At 40.2% G+C, this 18,076-nt stretch overlaps 1 protein-coding gene across 7 annotated transcripts in view; it reads left to right on the plus strand.

Annotated features, from left to right (window-relative positions):
• The window catches only part of RARB (retinoic acid receptor beta), a 313,198-nt gene that overhangs the window by 249,161 nt on the left and 45,961 nt on the right, over positions 1–18,076 (plus strand). The window lies entirely within an intron of this gene.

Below are 18,076 nucleotides of genomic sequence, written 5' to 3' on the forward strand. Positions count from 1 at the left end.
TTACCTTGAAGACACATTTCCATGCAATTTCAAAGAGCTGCTTTCTTCAAGATTTGTCACTGAAGCTGACCAGCATATTCAGAAGCTTTTGGGATGGGGAGAGGCAATCTCATTCCGTAAGAAGCTAAACTAAAATATCAACCAATCCCTTTCTTTCTCTTTTCGTCCGACTGTGTTGCAATTTTCTCTTTTTCACTTCTATTTTCCCTTCTTCTTTCTTCATGGAATTGGCAATCTCCATTCTGTGATGTTAAATCTTAAACTCACTTATCTTTTCTCCTGCATTTGCACCTTCCTCTGTTCTTAGGTCCTTTTCTCAAGTATTTTTCTTTTTTCCTTTCTGACTCATTTACCTTTCACTTTGAACTCCTGGCAGTCTCGTTTCCCAAGGGAAGCACAAATGGAAAACTCTGCTCACATCATATTTACCTAATTAGGACCCTGATCTTTTGTTTCTCTGTGCTGGCTTTCCATTGGTTTTCTTCTAGTTTTCTCTCTGATTCCTTCTCTTTTGCCTTTCTCCTTTGAGCTCCAGTGAAGCTGCTGCCACAGTGATCTATTAGTCATCATCTAATGCAAGGAACAGTTTTCTGTCCTCCAGGTTTTGGGTTGATGGCTGCCTTTGATTCATCAGGCTTTCTTTTTCCCATCTTTTAGGGCTCTTTCCTTGCTGACTTTTAAATATATCCTTAAAGGGCTCTTTATCCACTTCCTGATGCCATTCCCCAGGGTTCAGTTCTTTGGTTTTCTATTTAGAAAAGCATCGTTTACTGACCTCTTTTTGTGGTAGACCAATGGGGGATGTCATGGCAATATTCTGTTTACAACAGGTGTATTTTTAATTGAGAGCCTTCCAGCCAGGAGCCCTTGGAGAGCTGTGGATGGTGACTATGACCTTGTGATGTTCAATTTGGGAAACGCTGTGCTGTAAATTTTATCTTCCCTCAGCTGCCACCAACCCTTGGATAATTTCCAAAGTACTCCTCTTTTGACTTCTCCCCTCCCATCTTTCCCTGGCATGTCATCTTGCTCACCTCTCTGCTACCTTGGACACAGAGTTCATAAAGACAGAGTTTTCCACTCTCTCTTTGTGTCATCACCAACTATAATGTCAGTTCTTTCAGACACATCCTGCCATGATGGCGTCATTTCTGATCTGCAGTATTCTATTTTACCCCATCATTTTTCCTCCAGAATCTGAGAATCTGGCTTCAGCTGCCTTAATTGTCAAACCATTGCTGTGGTCTTCTCACATGGGATTGGTGCCTTCTCCTGTCCTTCCTTCCTCTTTTCCTACTCACTGTCATCCTTGGTTCTTATTTTTCCAGGTACCTCATAACAACCTCCTCACCTCCTTTGCCAAATACTTTAGTGACCTTGCTGTCTTATTCATTACTGGAGTCTTCAGTACTGTGCTGTAGTAAGAAGACTGTTCTGTGGCTTGTGTTGATATACAAATCATTTAAGGTTTTTAGAGGATGGAGTATTTCATAAAAGGCACTTGTCAGCCACAGTGAGAATTTCAAAGTGGTTAAAAAAAAACCACCCAAAAACATGCTTCTGTGTTTATTTCTGGGTTTTACACAAAACACAGAAGTGTGTGTGCACCATACCTGGTGATTGGCTTTCTGTATGTGTTTGAGTTTCAAAATCAAACTGATTTTCAAAGTGTACTTGTATTTTGTAAGAAAAATTCCATAGACATTCTATCTTTTTATGTGTAAAAACAGTACATTGTTGATATTCAGCTTAATTACAACTTTTCCATTTTGTAAACTGCCTGACATCTCAGAGGTGGGTTTTGCAATCTACTTATGTTGTTTCATGACCTCAGTTACAGACTTCTGAGATTTTTCTGTTTTTTTCTCCCCAGTCTCTGGGTGTTGCTAGACAGCACGCAAACAAATTCCATTGAAAATGAGCAATTTGGATTTATCCAGCTGGTTCAACTGGTTATAGGGCTGACTGTCACCAAACGCTCAGCTCTTTGGTCCTGCCTTCAGTCCTTGTTGTAGCTGGGCTTGCAGAAAGGGGGGACTGAGAGTAGTGGGCTGGATTCACCACACAATGCCATCATTGTGTGGGTGAGGAGGAGAAGCTGGTGTTCTGGCAGCTTCAGCTGTCTCTGAAAGCCTTGTCTCTTGTTCTGGGCATTTAAAAGACGGCATTCCTCTGCTGACAGTCCTGCCCGGATTACTGGCTTGAATTCGGTGGGCAGCAGAGATGCCCAGAGCACTTTCATGGGAGAAGACAGCGCAGCATATAAGAGGGTAGGTTTACGGTCCAGCAGTTTGGTCTGAATGATGAAGATGCCTCTCTGCCTGTTAGTGATGCTAACAGACAAAAATGTAGATAAATCTGCTTCAATACTGACTGATCCCAAGTTGGCCTTTATCGTAAAATAAGAATAGCTTTCCTTCCATCAGAGTTTTCATATAGAGTCACATCTAATGTGGGATCATTAAATTAAAAGGGTGGCCACATTTAATACATTTTCAAGGGTCTTCAGCTCTGAAAATATGTCTGTTTGTTTGACATATTCCTGACTTAAATATATATTTTTATTATGGAAAAGACTTGAAGCAGTATGGAAAAATAGGCTTTGATATAAACCTTGACATTCAGGTCTGTAATTTTGTAGGACTGACTCCCCAAAAAAGGCAAAATACACACAAGGGAAAAAAAAAAATAGAGACAATGAAAACATTTTTACTTCATTCAAGTTTGTTGTTGAGCTTAAGAGGTTAAGCTTAGGAGAAAAGCTGTCATTTTGTTACAGTTTTAACTTAATCACTTACAGATGCAGTGCGAGGCAGTCCCACCACTCAACTTGAGGCCCAAAATTACTTGCCTAACTTTGAAAGCTGGGCTTTCTGCAGTCTATTAAGAGAGAGAGAGAAGCTCTTCTGATTGCTGCTTCAAAACATCTAAACCAGATCTGCTCTGGATCACCCCCTAGAACAGCTGAGCCTTTGGGTTAGGTGCCCAAGCACAACTGTGTTAATGTTCTCTGATATGATGTTCCCTACGATTATGTCCCTCTGGACGCTGAGGGGCTTGGGCTTTTCCTGTTGCAGGCCCTGAATCCTTGATCAGCATTGGTACAACAACTGGTTTACAAAATGCTACACAGAGTGAGAGAGAGGGAGGAACTGGCTTTCATTTTATTTGTTTGTTTGAAATTTGATGGCAAGAATGTTATTTCCACCCTAAATGATATCATGATTCTATTATATTATGCTTTGGTCTGCCAGAAATGTTGCTGAGAGAACCTAAAATATTTTATGGATTGTTATAAAAAAGTTCCCTTTATGGAACAGTGTCCTTTGGGACAGATGCCTTTTCCTTTTAATAATGTCTCTTACATCATGTGAGAACAGATTTGCATTTTCTTAGGCAGTTCTGGGATTGTGGAGGGATCTTAAGCAGCAGTTCTTTTTGATAACACCACTCTTGCACATGTTAGCTTCTAGCTATAATATAATTATGTTTAAGCCTATATTTATGCCTCTTTGCGGGGAATTAAGGATCCAGACATAGAATATTGTCAGCTATTTAACAGTAAAAAATAAAAGCACACTTCATAAAGCTAGCTAACTAACATTCCATGTATTTGTTTGGTTTTGTTTTCTCGGCATGTTTTAATTACCTACAACAAACAAAAAAAAGACAGAAATGTAAACTTGAAAATATATGTGCGGTATGATTTGTATCAGGGAAAAAAGTAACATTGTTTGCAGCAATGCAGTGGGAAAGGCTTCTGATTGTTCAAAGAAAAATATAGATCAGCTTGAATGATCAAGCTGCATTCATCTCCATTTAGGCTGTGTTAGCGACAGTGCCAGTGGTAGAGATGCGTGCTGTCATCCATGCACAGCTATGAAAAATTCCTCAAATCACACAAAATTGCTCCTAGTTTCAGTTAAATCAACAATACTTTTTAGAAGGTGAAAAATGTATTTCGAAATACATTTCTGCATACTATTAATATAATCTGATTTTAAACTGTAAGCACTTTGTAGCATGGCAACATTCCAAGCCGTTCATTTGTAGAAAGCAGTTCCATATGCAAAAAGGCACTAAATGAGTTGCAACTGCTTTAAATGTAGTACTGAAACCCTGGAAATTTTATTCATTTTGTGTTATCAGAGAAGATCTGATTGTTTTAATGCCATCCTTGAAATTTTAGCTTTTCAAATAACAAACCCAGGAAGTCCAGGTGCCCCGTGAAAAAGGGGGTATCTCTTTCAGTAAATTCTTATTTCTTTTTTGCTTTGCTTTTGTTTGTTTGTTTGAAAGATAAAACTTTTGACAGATCTTGAATTCATTTTAAAAGATGGGAAGCATGTATTAGTTGGAAGCACTCTGAGACAAACAAACATGATGAAATACATGGGATCAGGAACAAAAAAAAATTTTTGCCGGGTTTATTAAAATCTTTGTCTGGGTTGTGTGAATGCCATAAATGAAGAAACAAAATTACTTGCTCACCATAACAGGTAGCAAAAATGTAAATTGTGTTGTGTGCCAAATATGCTTTCCAGTTCTTTGGACCCAGGTTTTGGGTTATAGCTCAGCTCCTCCCCTGTGCTGGGCTTCTGGAGCAGGGATGGACGAAGAACAGCAGTGTCTCCATGAGGGTACACCACCTACATCCACAGCTAATCTTCCTCTTACCCTGCCCCTTGTCATAAACCAGGGGTTCATCTTAATCTGTGAGAATAGTTGTTTTTTGCTAATTACTGTAATTTTTTTCTGGCAACCATGCTGATGCTATAAAAGCACAGAGATTAGCCCAAACTGACTTTCTAACTGTGCTAACCCTGCTGCTCCACTCATTTGTGAGCATAAGGGCTAATGTCCTGTGGAAAGTACTCTCTTATTTTCCATGAACTGTCACATAACAATGTGTAATTGTTTGGCTTAAATCTTGCACTCCATTCTCTTATAAAATTCCTGATGCCATCAGTGAAGGCTTTCTCAAAAAAGAACAGCAATGTCTGACTCTTGATCTCTGGTGTGCTGGTGACCAGCCACCTTTTGGGGCACAGCTTTGCCATGATGTGTACCTGGAAGGTTTCTGGTAGCAAGTGGTGTTCCTCCTGCAGACAGTCATCTCCTGTGGGCAATTTGGGTACAACTGTCCCATTTCAGAGGCCGGAGGAGATGTCTAAGGCAGATGTGGACTTTCCCATTGAATGCCAGCAAGCCATAGTGCCCATGACTGTTTGCAAGAGCATTTCCTAACATCAATGTAGCCTTCATGCCTGCTGACCTTGCAGGCATGCAAAGACCAAATATCTTTTCGGAGTCTTTGGCCACTAACTAGTCCATAACAATTAAATTTTGTTGTTGTTGTTGTTATTAATAAACTAAAATTGTTGAGTGTTACTCTTTTGGCAGTGTCTATGCCTTTCCCTCTCTGGGAATACACACTGTAAAAAGAAGAAACTTCAAATTTATATGTGTATGGACATGTTGTTGCTGGAATTGAATCATAATTTCTCTCACCACAGTGGATGGTAAAGAGTCCTTATAGATGTAGTTGTCACATTTCCATCCAGCTTTCACCTGCCCATAGCTGATGTGGCTTATTGGCAAATGGCTGAGGGAGCTCTGGCTCACACTGGATCAGTGAAGTGTGTGTGTTTTACAACACCTTCGGAAGAATTAATACATTATATCCACGTGTAAAAGTGCTGTCTATGCAAATCACGCTGCGAGGTGCAACCAGAGATGCCAGAAGCAGGTGGGCTGCAATTCAGGCTAGCACACTTGCCTGCTGAGAAGTCCCCTGGTTTGCATGCAGGGAATGTGGAGTGTGTTTTTATTTTCCTGTCACTAGGTTCTAATGGGTTTTACTTTTTCAATTTTCTTCACTAGAAAGAGGGAAAAACCTTTTATTTTGTTCTCATCTTGTCAATCAATTTCATACCTCCCTGTTAGTTTAAGGACCACATGTGGCCTTTAATTATAGTTGTAGAGTACAGGCTGTTCTGTGCACACTCCACAAATTGTACAAGTGCAGGAAAAAATGCAGCTTTCCACCATATTTAACACAATATTTTGTAATATGATCTTTAAAAGTACTGTTTGCAGATGTAATCCAGCAAAGAAGAAAATAGGGATATCAGAGTAAACATCTCAGAAATAAAATACTGTGAGATTTTCTGATAACAATACTAGCCTATTTTTTTTATACTATGCCATATTTATGCAATTACAATGTACAAATGTAGCTTTCATTTTCTAACTCTAGAACTTTAAAAAAAAATCCGATTAATGAGAAATTGATAGAGAATCATATACAATTGATTTGTTGAATGTAGATTTAGGATAGCTTGCTGCACTCCATAAGAAAGTGCACTGTTTTTCCTGTTGGAAAAAAGAACAGAATAGTTTGCCAAGAGTAGTTCTGGCTGAGTGTGATTTTGGTGCTGGTGAGATGGTTGAGGTCACTGCTGTTCTTGCTCTAGGCATCTTTTCAAATTGTAGTTTGATTTTTTCTTAGCAAGTACTTAAAGACTTTCTGATTGGCACGTCATAGAGAACTAAATCTAAAATTAAGGGGTTTCATAATGGGAGAAAATGGAATAAATGATTATCTAATTCTGTTCACACTTATTTATTAGTAAATATTCAGGTGCTCTTTGCTACAATTTTGGAATTTACTTTGAATTATACACCTATCTATATTTTCTGGTTATTGTGAACCATCACCCAGTTTGTAAATGGTCAGCTTCCCAATTTTCAGAAATACTTTGGCCTTGGAAAGTAGCCTTCCATCACCATCTGCACTTGCAGACTGACCTGATAATGGAAACAGAGGTTCTTTCTAATCCCAAATGAAGTGTTCCTTTGAGAAAATTTCCTAGAGGGGTATTTGCTTTAGATTCTTCTGGAAATGGAGTGCAATTGAATTTGCACCATGGATCCCAGAGCTGGTCTTCAGATTTGTGGAGCTGGTCTTTGTGCTGTAGCACAAAAGACAACTGGATGTAATTTTCCAAGATTCAGTATTTCCAATGAAGTCAACTTTAGAGATTCTTTATTCAATTTGTTTATTATATACATTCTTCTTTTTCTTCACCCTGTAAAACAAAACAAATGTCTTACTAAAAAAGCAAATCTTTCACTTTTGAGTACCCATTCAAAAGAGCAGAAAATGACAAAACTGAGGTTACAGCCTATCTTTCTTTTTTTGTATCTAGATTGTACTGTAGTCTTGAGATATGGGTACCTTTTCTCCTGAGAATCATGTAAATTATATACATGTTGTATCCTTTTTCCTAATTATTCTTATTAACTGTCCACAGGCTTGGAGCGCTGTGCACTTGTGATAAATATATATGCAAATTCATTCTTGTTATTTCAGAGGAACTTTCCATATACAGGGGACACCTCTAGGACACCTGTGCATCTCAGTGCCCCCGTTATGAAAACTTGTAGTGTTAAAGAGGTCATGCACCCAATTCTGTAATTGTTATTTTTGGTATGTTGGCATAGAAACTGTTAAAGTGGTGTGCTGCTGCAGCTGGTTTGCCAAATATTCAGAGCCTCTACACATAAATTGTTCTTCCTTTTGATAATAAGCAGGAGCCCCCACAATTTCCACAGCTCAACTCAGGAGACAGCTGAGAAGTAGAAAAACATTTTTGTATATAAAGTCCCTTATGATTTCATGTGGCCATGCTTAAATATTCCCATATTTCAGTGGGAAAAGTTGCTATGCAATAAAAAGCGGATCATAATATGGTATTTTAGAGGGGAAAAGTATATTGTTTCTGGATCCCCTGTCTAGAATAATGGGTGCATAAATTATAAGGTGAGACACAGTTACAAGTAGTGCCAAAAATGTAGATTTGGTTGGCTGTAAATGCAGTCAGTGATTTCACTCCAGCTATTCAGCTGCAGGAGGGGAGAGCCAGCAGCCCCCAGCCAGTGCACGTGAGCAGGGTCTGCCATTGCCTGGTGTCAGGCAAACTGATCAAATGCTTATGAAGCAAGTTCGTTCTCATTTTAGAGTCTCTTTAAAAGCGACAATTTAATGGGACCCATTACTGTCAGCTGTGGCCAGTTCCCTCTCCCTCCTCCCAGGCACTTAGGGAAAGCAGAGATTTATAGCTGCGGTGTAACCACTCCAATGGGCTACTGTTCACTCCTCCTGCAAGTCCTCGCTGGCTGCTCTCCAGATGAATCTTCCAAACAGGAGAGAGGTCTTCCCTGTCTCTAGAGTGCTTGCCTTGCTTGGAACCCTGCACACCTGTGATAAATATATATGCAAATTATTAGGTCCTCTTTTCAGTGTTTGCTGTGATCCTTACATGCTTTCTGCTGGTCCAAAACAGTGGCAGTGCTCCAGATTTAAGCAAAGCATATAAGAGAGAGAGCTCTGCAACCCATCATTTTTTTTAATGAATGAGCACAACCATTTTTTTTTTTTTACTTTTTTTTCTTCTTTTTTTTTTTTTTTTGATCAGAGGATCAAGGCATTTCAGAGATGCTGCTGCAAATGATCTTGCCCAGTCCACATTTGTCGATACCAATGCACAGTGGTTGTTACATGTACAGAAACAAAAGTGAAAACTACATATTTTTATTTAAAGGAAAGAAAAGGGAGTGTTGGATGAACAGAAGAGATGTAAGCACAGCATCCAGGAACCAAATGGATGAACTAACTAAAACAATCTTTCATCTCACCCTAAATCCATGTGATTTTCGTAAACTGGAAGAATGATCGTCTTGTGATTCTGTGAGCTCTGTGCTTGAATCTGGCCATTGATTGAAGTCTGGCAGGGGAGGGAGAAAACAGGAAAACATCTTGCTAAGATTTTCCTGTGTTAGATTAATCAGCTTCAGTTCATTCACTCATCTCTGAAAGGTCATGTTTTCTCATCATCAAAGTTGCCCAGTCTGAGACTCTCCCTTGATTCCCTACAGCTTGGCTGAATAGATCCACTGGGCAAGGGGGATGCAGCCCTGCCTTTGTCCTGCGATGCTTTTTCAGCATCTCACTGTGATTTGTGTTGGGGTTTGCAACAAGATGCATCTCTCTGCTTAGTGTTACCCTAAAAGTCTTTATTGCTTGGAGGAACTAGTCAGTTGATTCCTCTGTCCCTGCAGTTGCTAATCCCTTGCACTGGCACAGACTGCATCTCATCCACCTTTCTCAGCCTGCTTTCCATGTTGTCCAGACCATTTTTACCGTGGGTGCTCTGACTGTGTATGGAAACTGGGCAGGGGGATATGGCCACTATCTCACTCTTTAGAATGGTGGGTTTTCCAAGCCGGTCCAGCTCCAACTCATCCCTCTGCTGTCGCCTTTGGTAATGAGTTTCAGCTGCAGTGTGGAAAGGTAATTTTCCTTGACTACTGCCAGTACTAGAGAGCCAGACTTGCATATTTCTGGGTGTTTACTTGAACTCTGTTTTCTAGTCTCCAGGCATCCAAGTTTCACTAAACTCTAGGCTTTAGAGGATTTTAGTGGATAGTTTGATATTAGCAGAGTTTCTTTGTTGCTGAACACAGGGGAATGAGAGTGCAGCATAAAGGAGTAAGTACAAGATATTACTTGCCAGATTTCAAGAGATATGGTGCAACATATTTGTTTAGATGTCAACTGTCAAAACTAAGAGCAAAAAAAACATTATGGGGAGATAGTGAACGTGTGTTGATGAGTCATTCAGATAGATGCCTAAAAACTGTACCAGGAAGCATAATGCTCAAGACATCTGGTTTATTTTGGCATGTTTATGTCCAAGTTATTTCATCTGAGTATTTTTTAGTTGCTTTCTGCATTGTTTTCATATGTCACTTCATCCCTCCTCAGAAACTTCTTTGCTGTGGATCGGGCATGTTTTAAAACTCCTCCCAGGTCAGACAAAGAGAATAGAAACATGCTGGGTGTTGGAGGTAAGCAGGGCCCAGCTCTTTGCCAGCACCCACAGGCACCCACCCAGCCAGCCAGGCTCAGGCTGGGCTGCTGCACTGGCTCCAGGTCAGCTGGGGCGAGAGCAGGGAACAGCTGGCTGAGCACACAAACTGTGCAGATCTCTGCTAGCGTGAGGGGAATTGCGCCTCAGCCAGCTTGCAGGCATATATAAATATTTGTGGCATAGTTTGCATTATTATTTCAGCTGAGCTCTAAACATTCGGTTGCTGATAGCAGGAAAGAAGGCAGTGCTGCTATAAATTTCAGATGGTGCAGAAGTGCAGGGATTTTTGTATCGGCTGACAATTAAATAAAGTCCCTGTGCCTCTTTTGATAAATAACTCTGCTGCCAAATATGTGCGGGAACTCTGCAAGCCTTTGTGGGGAAGGCTGGGAGGGGAAAAGGAGGAGGACACAAAGCCTGCCTGTGCAGGGAATTTCCTTGGAGCACACACACACACACCTTCTTTCTCCCGTGTAGGGTTGTGTTTGAGCTTGCCCTTTCCTCTTCAGGTTTCCATCTCTGCCAAGCAGCTAAATGGAGAGGTTAATTTGAGAGACTTGTACAAGTAATTGCAGCATGGTAATTGCATCGCTAACATGAGTCTTTTCCTTGTCCTGCCTGCTGCAGGAATCTGCATGTCACTGCAGGGGCATAGCTTGGTGGAGATTTTTGTTTGTTTTTACTAGGAGGTCCACTACTTTGTCAGAGTAGCTGTTGTTTAATGTCTTTCCATTGTAGCTCTGTGCAAAAAAAACCAAAACAACCGACCTATGTGTCTCCTAGTAAAATTGTGACATTGTCCATGGAAGATGGTGCCCCCGCTCCAGCCATCCAAAAACCCAGTGGATAATAAACAAAGACACAAATTATGATTGTAAACCAAAATCCAGTCATACAATTGAGGGATAGCAATTTGAAAAGTCTTCTGTGATACGGTGCTTCCATGCAGGAGGGCAGCTACACAAATGGTTTGGAAAAGTGTCATTCTTTACGAAGAAATACTGCGCTTAATTAATTCTTGCTCCTGGGAGGTCAACCTGGGGCACTCATTATTGTCTTAATTGGTGGTATAAATCCTGAGGCACTGGAGGGGAAGAGAGGAAAAAAACGATGAGCAGTTAGCAACATACAGCCTTTTGGATAAGTGCTAGCCAGTTGTACAACCATCCTAGTGACATTTTATTGTTTTATTGGGTTATAGGTCGGATCCTTCACAAATTTGGTTGAAGGGAATTGATTTGCATAAACAAAAATATAAAACAACAGCAAAATGCAATAATTCATTCCTGAGTTCTCCATTAAACTGTGTGAAATAACTCAGAAAAGCACTTCTTTGATCTCCTGTTATTTGTATTAAATTATATTCATTACTCTTCCCATCTGGAGTTTCATAGCAGGCCAAAAATCATCCTACAGACACGACTGAGAGGAAGTTAACTGTAACTTTTTAATTATATACATTCCATCTCCTTTTTTTTCTTAATTTGAAAAAAGCAGATGGAAGCGCATACCAGCACCTTCTTCTCTGTTTAAATCACTGAAGTGGAGAAGCAGAAAATTTCAGCCGTTCTTTCCCCTCACATATTGTTTCAAGGTGATGACTGTTCTGTCTGGAGACTTTGACATGTTTGCTAAAAAGGTCAGGAGTTCAGTGAAAATCGAAATTGTGGAAAAATACGTGCGTAGTCCTAGGGATGCCGTGGTACCCTCGCTGGAAGAATCTGGTTGTTGCAGATTTGCACTTGATGGAATACATCTCCTCTGTTTTATTGGTAGCTGCCTCTCTGCCAGCTGGCCAGCAGAAGTGTTTCAAACTCCCCAGAAAATGGGGGATGGTTTTATAGAATGATGGTTTACAGAATATTTTTTTACATTAAACCAAGGTTTGTGGAGTCAGAATATGTTTTGGCAAGGGGCACAATAAAAAATGGTAGTTTTTTCCAGCCTTCCCAGGGGCTAATGGCTAATTGGCATTACTAGCACCATGAACAGTTTTCTTCAAGCTCTGTCATCAGAATTTTTTTTATTTTTTTCTGTCCTGTGAAGCCCATAAGACCATTTTCACCTTAGAAACTATTAGGATTTATCAAACATGGCCTACTCTGTCTTTGCTGGTGAATTTTTTTGTAGTTGCAGATGAGTATCCCCATTGTGGTAGCTCAGAGAGGAACAACATGTTCCTCATCTGCTCATCCGTGTCCTTTGGGCCCTTTTCTCTTTTTAAGAAATGAGAAACCCCGAGATATTTCAAACTTTTCAATTTGTGTAATAACAATGAAAAGATAATAGACTTTTTTTTCCCCATAGTGGATTGCTCTTAAGTCCAGAGGTCTGTATTTCCTATATGTAAGATGTGGGATGGCAGCTGCTTATTTTTAATGAACTTTGAGTTCTGTTGATTAAAAATATTGAAATTCACTGCCACGCTGGTTTCAAGGGCAAATTTAGGTTTCTTTGGCCATAGAATCTTAGGGCTGCTCTTCATCTGCAGAATAAATGGCTAGACAAGCAGAGGTGTGGATGGCAAGCTGGAAATACCAGCAGTGACAGACAAAGCCAGAGCCCTTCCCAGGGCGGGCTGGTGCTGAGCTCCTCCACCACTGGCTGGCATTTCTAGGTGCTCTCTACCAGCTATTGAAGTTTGTTTTTGCAAAGACCTTCCTGTCCTGCCCTGACATACATCATCAGCACAATTTCCCTACCTTCTGGCAGTGAGCCTTCCTTTACTTATTGTTGTAGCTGCTTCCATTTTGTGCCAGCAGTGGTTTCCAGCCGCAATGTCAGACAATTAATTTGTTTATTCTGCAAGCCGTGACTTCCAAAGTGTGATAGACAGTGCAGACATCCTGGAAAAGGGCTGTGCAACTGGGAATAAGCTCATTTGAGCTTCCTTTTAGATAGCTGCTTTAGTAGTTTTCATTACTTGTGGGGTCTCCTGTTCTGGCTGCAGCCATTTTGCAGTGTGTTTTGTCTGTATGGTATCACTGAACAGCATATGCTGGGCTGTAGATCTTTTGTAAGCCTTTCTATGCAACTCCAGTTGCAGGTTTGCATGTTACCTAGGTCTCTCAGAGTAAATATTCATGGTTAACAACCAAAAATTGCATGTCTCTGTCCCAGCTTGACTGTGGAGCCTGCCAGGATTTGGTGAGGCAAGGGTGTTTTGTTCCCTGACTGCTGCCACTAGTTGTTAAAAGTACTGCAATCTACATTTAGCTCATGCATGTACCTGGGCAATTCCCAGGTCACAGAACAAAGCAGTTTTGTGCAGATCCCATCACTGAGAGATACCTTAAATGTCTGTTGATGCTCCAGAGAAAGCAGGAATGGGAGCTTTACGTTCTCTAAATATATTTTACAGGGTTAGCAAGGACAGAGGGTAACTTAAATTATTAAAAGAGGGAGATTGAAAAGAAGCCATACATCACAAATATTTCTTTTGTAAAAAGTGCATATATTTGCCCAGCCCCTATTTCAGAAAAAAGCTAAGTGCAGAGGTCTCAGGTGTGTGGTGGGCTGGATTTTCTTTTCAGCTACTACTGGTATTTATCTTTCCTCTCAGAGCTCAGTCAGAGTTTATAAATGACTGATAAACTGTACCATGGAAAAGTCCTTCCTACTCTTTTGGTTTTTTTTTAAGATAAAATAGCAATATGCTTCACTCAGAAGGTTTTGCAAATTTACCAAAGAATGGCCTCTAAATCTGCAGGAGTCATAGCTGGCTGCCTGTATTTGGGGGTAATCAAAGCTGAACCAGATGAACTGAACAGGCTGTTCATACAGATTGAGCTTGCAATGGCCCTTCTCTGCTGATTACCCTGTCCCTGGCTCGCAGTGCAAGTTTTCAGCTTGCAAGCCCACTATGCCTGCAAATAAGACTTGGCATGCCCTGTGCTGGCAAAATATTTTTAAGACGTTGTGATCAAATGATCCATCTCTTCATGCATGTGCATAACTTGAGCTCTAAATCATCTGCCCTGCCAAAATCAGCTGGACAGAGAAGGAGAGGGAGGTGTATAGATTCCCTATCAAATATGTGAGGGTAGCAGTTCATGCTAACAAATCCATAAAACTTCATAAGTGTTTAAACTTTGTCTTGAAGGGTCATCCTTAATGAGATCCTTTGTATTCAGATAGCCAGTGGCATAACAGCATTCAAAACATTACTGAAATAGTTAATATTCTCTGTGTGCACTCTGTTCTTTACTGAGCTCCCAAGGTTTGACTCATTCACAGGCAACTGCTGCAAAAGTAAGTGCTGAATGGGATGAGGTGGTTTCTTCAGTGTTGAGTTGAGGTTGGATTGATTAAATAGATTATTTACTTCTATGCAATGGACCTAGGAAACCAGGTTTGTTTGCTGCTTGATACATGTGGTTTCACATATCACTCTCTGCTTTCAGTGCAGCAGGTAAGATATCAACACAATTAAAAGTGAAAAATAATCTGTCTGCTCTGCCACTGGTGGATGCTCAGGGAACACACGCTGATACAATAGATTTCTGAATAATTTATACTCAGCATTTTTTCCTTGCACTCGGTAAATGAGGATGCCTAATGTGGCATGGTCAGAGTGATACTCTATCTGTCATCCATTAAGATAACAAGATTGGTGGGCCTGGGAGGAACGTGGCATGATACACAGAAAAGATGAGATTAAAAATTGAAGTGTTGGTCTAAAATGTTTTCTGTAAAGGATGCTGATAAAAGCAGCTCAGAAAACCAGAATTAATTCAAAAGTGCGATTTCCACAAGCTTTGTCTTTTCTAAAATAAAAACACAAGGTACATGTTCCTTTCAAAAGTTATGGATAAAAGGAATATTGGAGTAAATCACTGTTCCTGATAGGCCTTCAGTAGCTTCCACTCCTTTAAATTTAACTACTTTGTAGGTGCTATCAAAAACAATTATGTATGACAGTAATGCTTTATGTCTCACAGAATGGGATTTTTTTTTATACTCATAAGGCTTTTTAAATTACAAAGAAAAAATCATTTGTGATTGTTTTTGGCACTGGAGTGTCTCATCTCTCATCACAGGGTGTTAATTTGGATGGGATGCTAAAATATTTGCATAAAAAATGGCTCATGTAAATATTCAGCCAAACAGATTCATTTTGAGGTGACTGAATTATCATTGCTAGTATATTGTTTCCCGAGAGCCAGTAGGCACTAGAAGTTGATTCATTTATAAGCAGTGGTGGTTTTCAGTCTCTGAAGTTTCTGACAACTTCTTAACATCAGGTCACGTTTGGATTTTCTTGGTTTTAGAAGAAACTGTTGGGATTGTGAGATCAGATGGGAGTCATTTGACAGAAAGCACTTGCAGGAAAACTTAGGCTTGCTTCTAACTTCAGTATTTTTATTGAAAAAGCCACAGTTATTATACCTGTGCTATTTGGAGCCCAGCCTTGAAAGGGTATAATTGTGCTTTTCAGTTTAACTGGGCAGCAGGCACCTGCTCTGCCATCTCTGTGTCCTGCACAGTTTTCTTTCTCTGCAGAGCTGCAGTCGGGGTCCAAACCCTGCAGAGGGAAAGACAGGACACACTGTTTTTTCAGCCCAGATTCAGGAAGTATCTCTGAGCATGGCCCTGCTTTCAGTGCCATCCATAACTTGTGGCTGCACCACACCAGGCTTCTGGGTGGGTGAGGAAACTGAGCCCCAGTGCTGAGCAAATGGTGCTCCTCATCCACCAGTGCCTGAGTTCCTGTCCCAGCTTGGTTTGGGGTGCAAAGATAATTATAATCTTAGTGCCTGTCCTGAGGAAAATGTAAAAATTGAATCTTTTTGATGATGTATTGCTGATCTTTTAAAATTAGTTTGTCACAAATGTTACAAGGAATGGTATCCCAATGCTGACTTTGAGAAGAATACTGGTGAGTGGGCACTAATACATTGTTGAGAATAATGTTCTTAGCTTTGACCAGGACCACATTACACCTTTTTTTCACTTGAATATTTTGTGTAAACAATTTCATTTTTATTTAGGTTATATGATTAAGTGCGGGAAGAAAATCAGATACAGGTCTTAAAAAGTAATTTGTCAAACAGCAGTCAAAGCTTCCACAGTTAGTATCCTTCTCTATGTCTTTCACTCTGTGGAGGACATTGCCTGGGGAGGTTAGGCTGATGAGGAAACTGACTTCATTTCGACCTGGAGATCTGCCTTTTCCAAATTTGTTCTTCTTAAGCCTTTTTTATTAGTAATGAGTTCATGAATGCTTTATACTTGCTGTCTGCAGATGGATCACATTTTTCAGCTTCACTGTGTGGTCAAGTTTGTCTGGTAAGGACTTAGGCAGCCTCCTCTGCTTTCCTTCCTGATGGGCTGTAATTAAACCCTGGTTATAAGGATGCACACCCTGCAGCTATATATCACAGCAACTGATCAGTAGATGCCATCAGCTACTGGTTATATTTTGGTAGAGTACAGATGCATTTAGAGAAGACTGTCTCTTCTTTTCCCAGTATTGGGTGACTTGTTTCATTTGGGCCGTTTTGTTTCTTGCCCTGTCGGGCTGGTGGTAGGAGAGTAATGCCATTGGTGGCTGTGGATGTTAAATCACCTGCAGCAGCACTGGATTAGGCTGGGTGGCTGCCATAGAAGTTAGCAGTTTTGGTTTATCCTGTGTCTTTCCAGCTAGAAAATGATGGCCAAATAAGCTATAGAGAGACAGCACAGCTCACATTTTCTGCCTGTTGAATTAAACCAAAATAGATGCCATAGGTGCCTCACTGTTGCTAGCCATATCAGCAATTACCCCAGACCCAGGCATCACAGGGGAATATCAAAGCAAGAAAGGAGTGAATATTGCCATAAATTTTCTTTTTGGCAAGTAAACAAATGTACATACAATTGCCATACTTGCCATTGCAACAATTGAAGCAGTGTTAGTGATCAGAAGTGTAGAATATGAAATAGCAGTGTTTATTAATAACTTGAAAGGTTTTAATTATCCAAACAAATAGCTTTAAATTCTTCTTCTGGGTCCAGTAGCTTAAGGAAAAGATTTGGAGAGTTTTTATTTACCACTTTGATGGTAGTAATAAATATCTCCTAAATCAGAGGAGCTAACCTCAGGATGAGGCTTGCCTGTGCAAGAACTGCAGAAAACTTTTGCCAGGGGTTACGTGATTAAGGAGGCATTTTTCAGTTCTGAGTGAATCTGAGGTATTTTCATAACATTAGCACCTATAGCACGTTGGTTGTGCAAGGAATTTATGACCAGCCCTTGCTGCCTGCCCTACCACTCCCTGATCATATAGCCAGAAAGTCTCTCAGTCAGCTCTGAAGTTTTGTCTCTTGAGGGGAGTTTTGTCTCTTGAGCTGCACACGTGTCTTGGTGAGCACCTTGAGGAGAGCCAGTTTTATAGCTTCCCATGATTGCATCTTTAGACTAATGCATTGTGGGCACAGAGCTATCGTCTGCGGCATCGAGTTTACAGCTTCCCTGTAGGGTATAAACATGTGGCTGGTTGAAGAGTTTTAACCTCTCAAGCCCTCCAACAAATATTAAATTGCTAACTATTCTTCCATAATGTTATGATGTTGACTGAAATTTGACCCTGGTGCTTGCTGAAACCATTTTCAAAATCTGAGTGAGAAGGTTAAATAGTGCTGTCAAATTTCCAAATGTCTGTTGCAGAAATACTTTTCCTGAATATCTGTGGGTTGAGCTCTAAAATGCTTAAAGTAATCCTCTTTTTTTTTTTCTTCATTATTACATGATATTATCTAAAGCTTAGGGTTTAGTGAAATTAACTTGGGCTTTGACTTTTTTCTGTGCCACCTAACCTTACCATTTATGGCTATTTTTCTGTTTTTCACTTGTTGAAGGAGGATTTCAGTTAAATGGTGTTCCTTAAGTACAAACCAGACCTCTAGGTTTCTTTAATTTCTGTTCAAGATCACTGTAATTACTTGATTATTTTCACAGCTGTATCTGAGTAAGAAAAAAGTGCTGTAATTGGCAACTTTTACAAGTTCACAACTCAATAACCTGATACTGGAACTCTTTCACCTGCAGAAGCCTCATTAATTGCTGTAGGAGTTTCAGCAGTTAAGAGACCTGGGTTTCAGATTATTTCTCTTTTGAGGTGCAGTCTTCAAACTAGAGAGTCTCTGCAGTAACAAAAATA

This window comes from Melospiza melodia, chromosome 1 (genome assembly GCF_035770615.1).
Source record: "Melospiza melodia melodia isolate bMelMel2 chromosome 1, bMelMel2.pri, whole genome shotgun sequence".
Taxonomy (NCBI): domain Eukaryota; kingdom Metazoa; phylum Chordata; class Aves; order Passeriformes; family Passerellidae; genus Melospiza; species Melospiza melodia.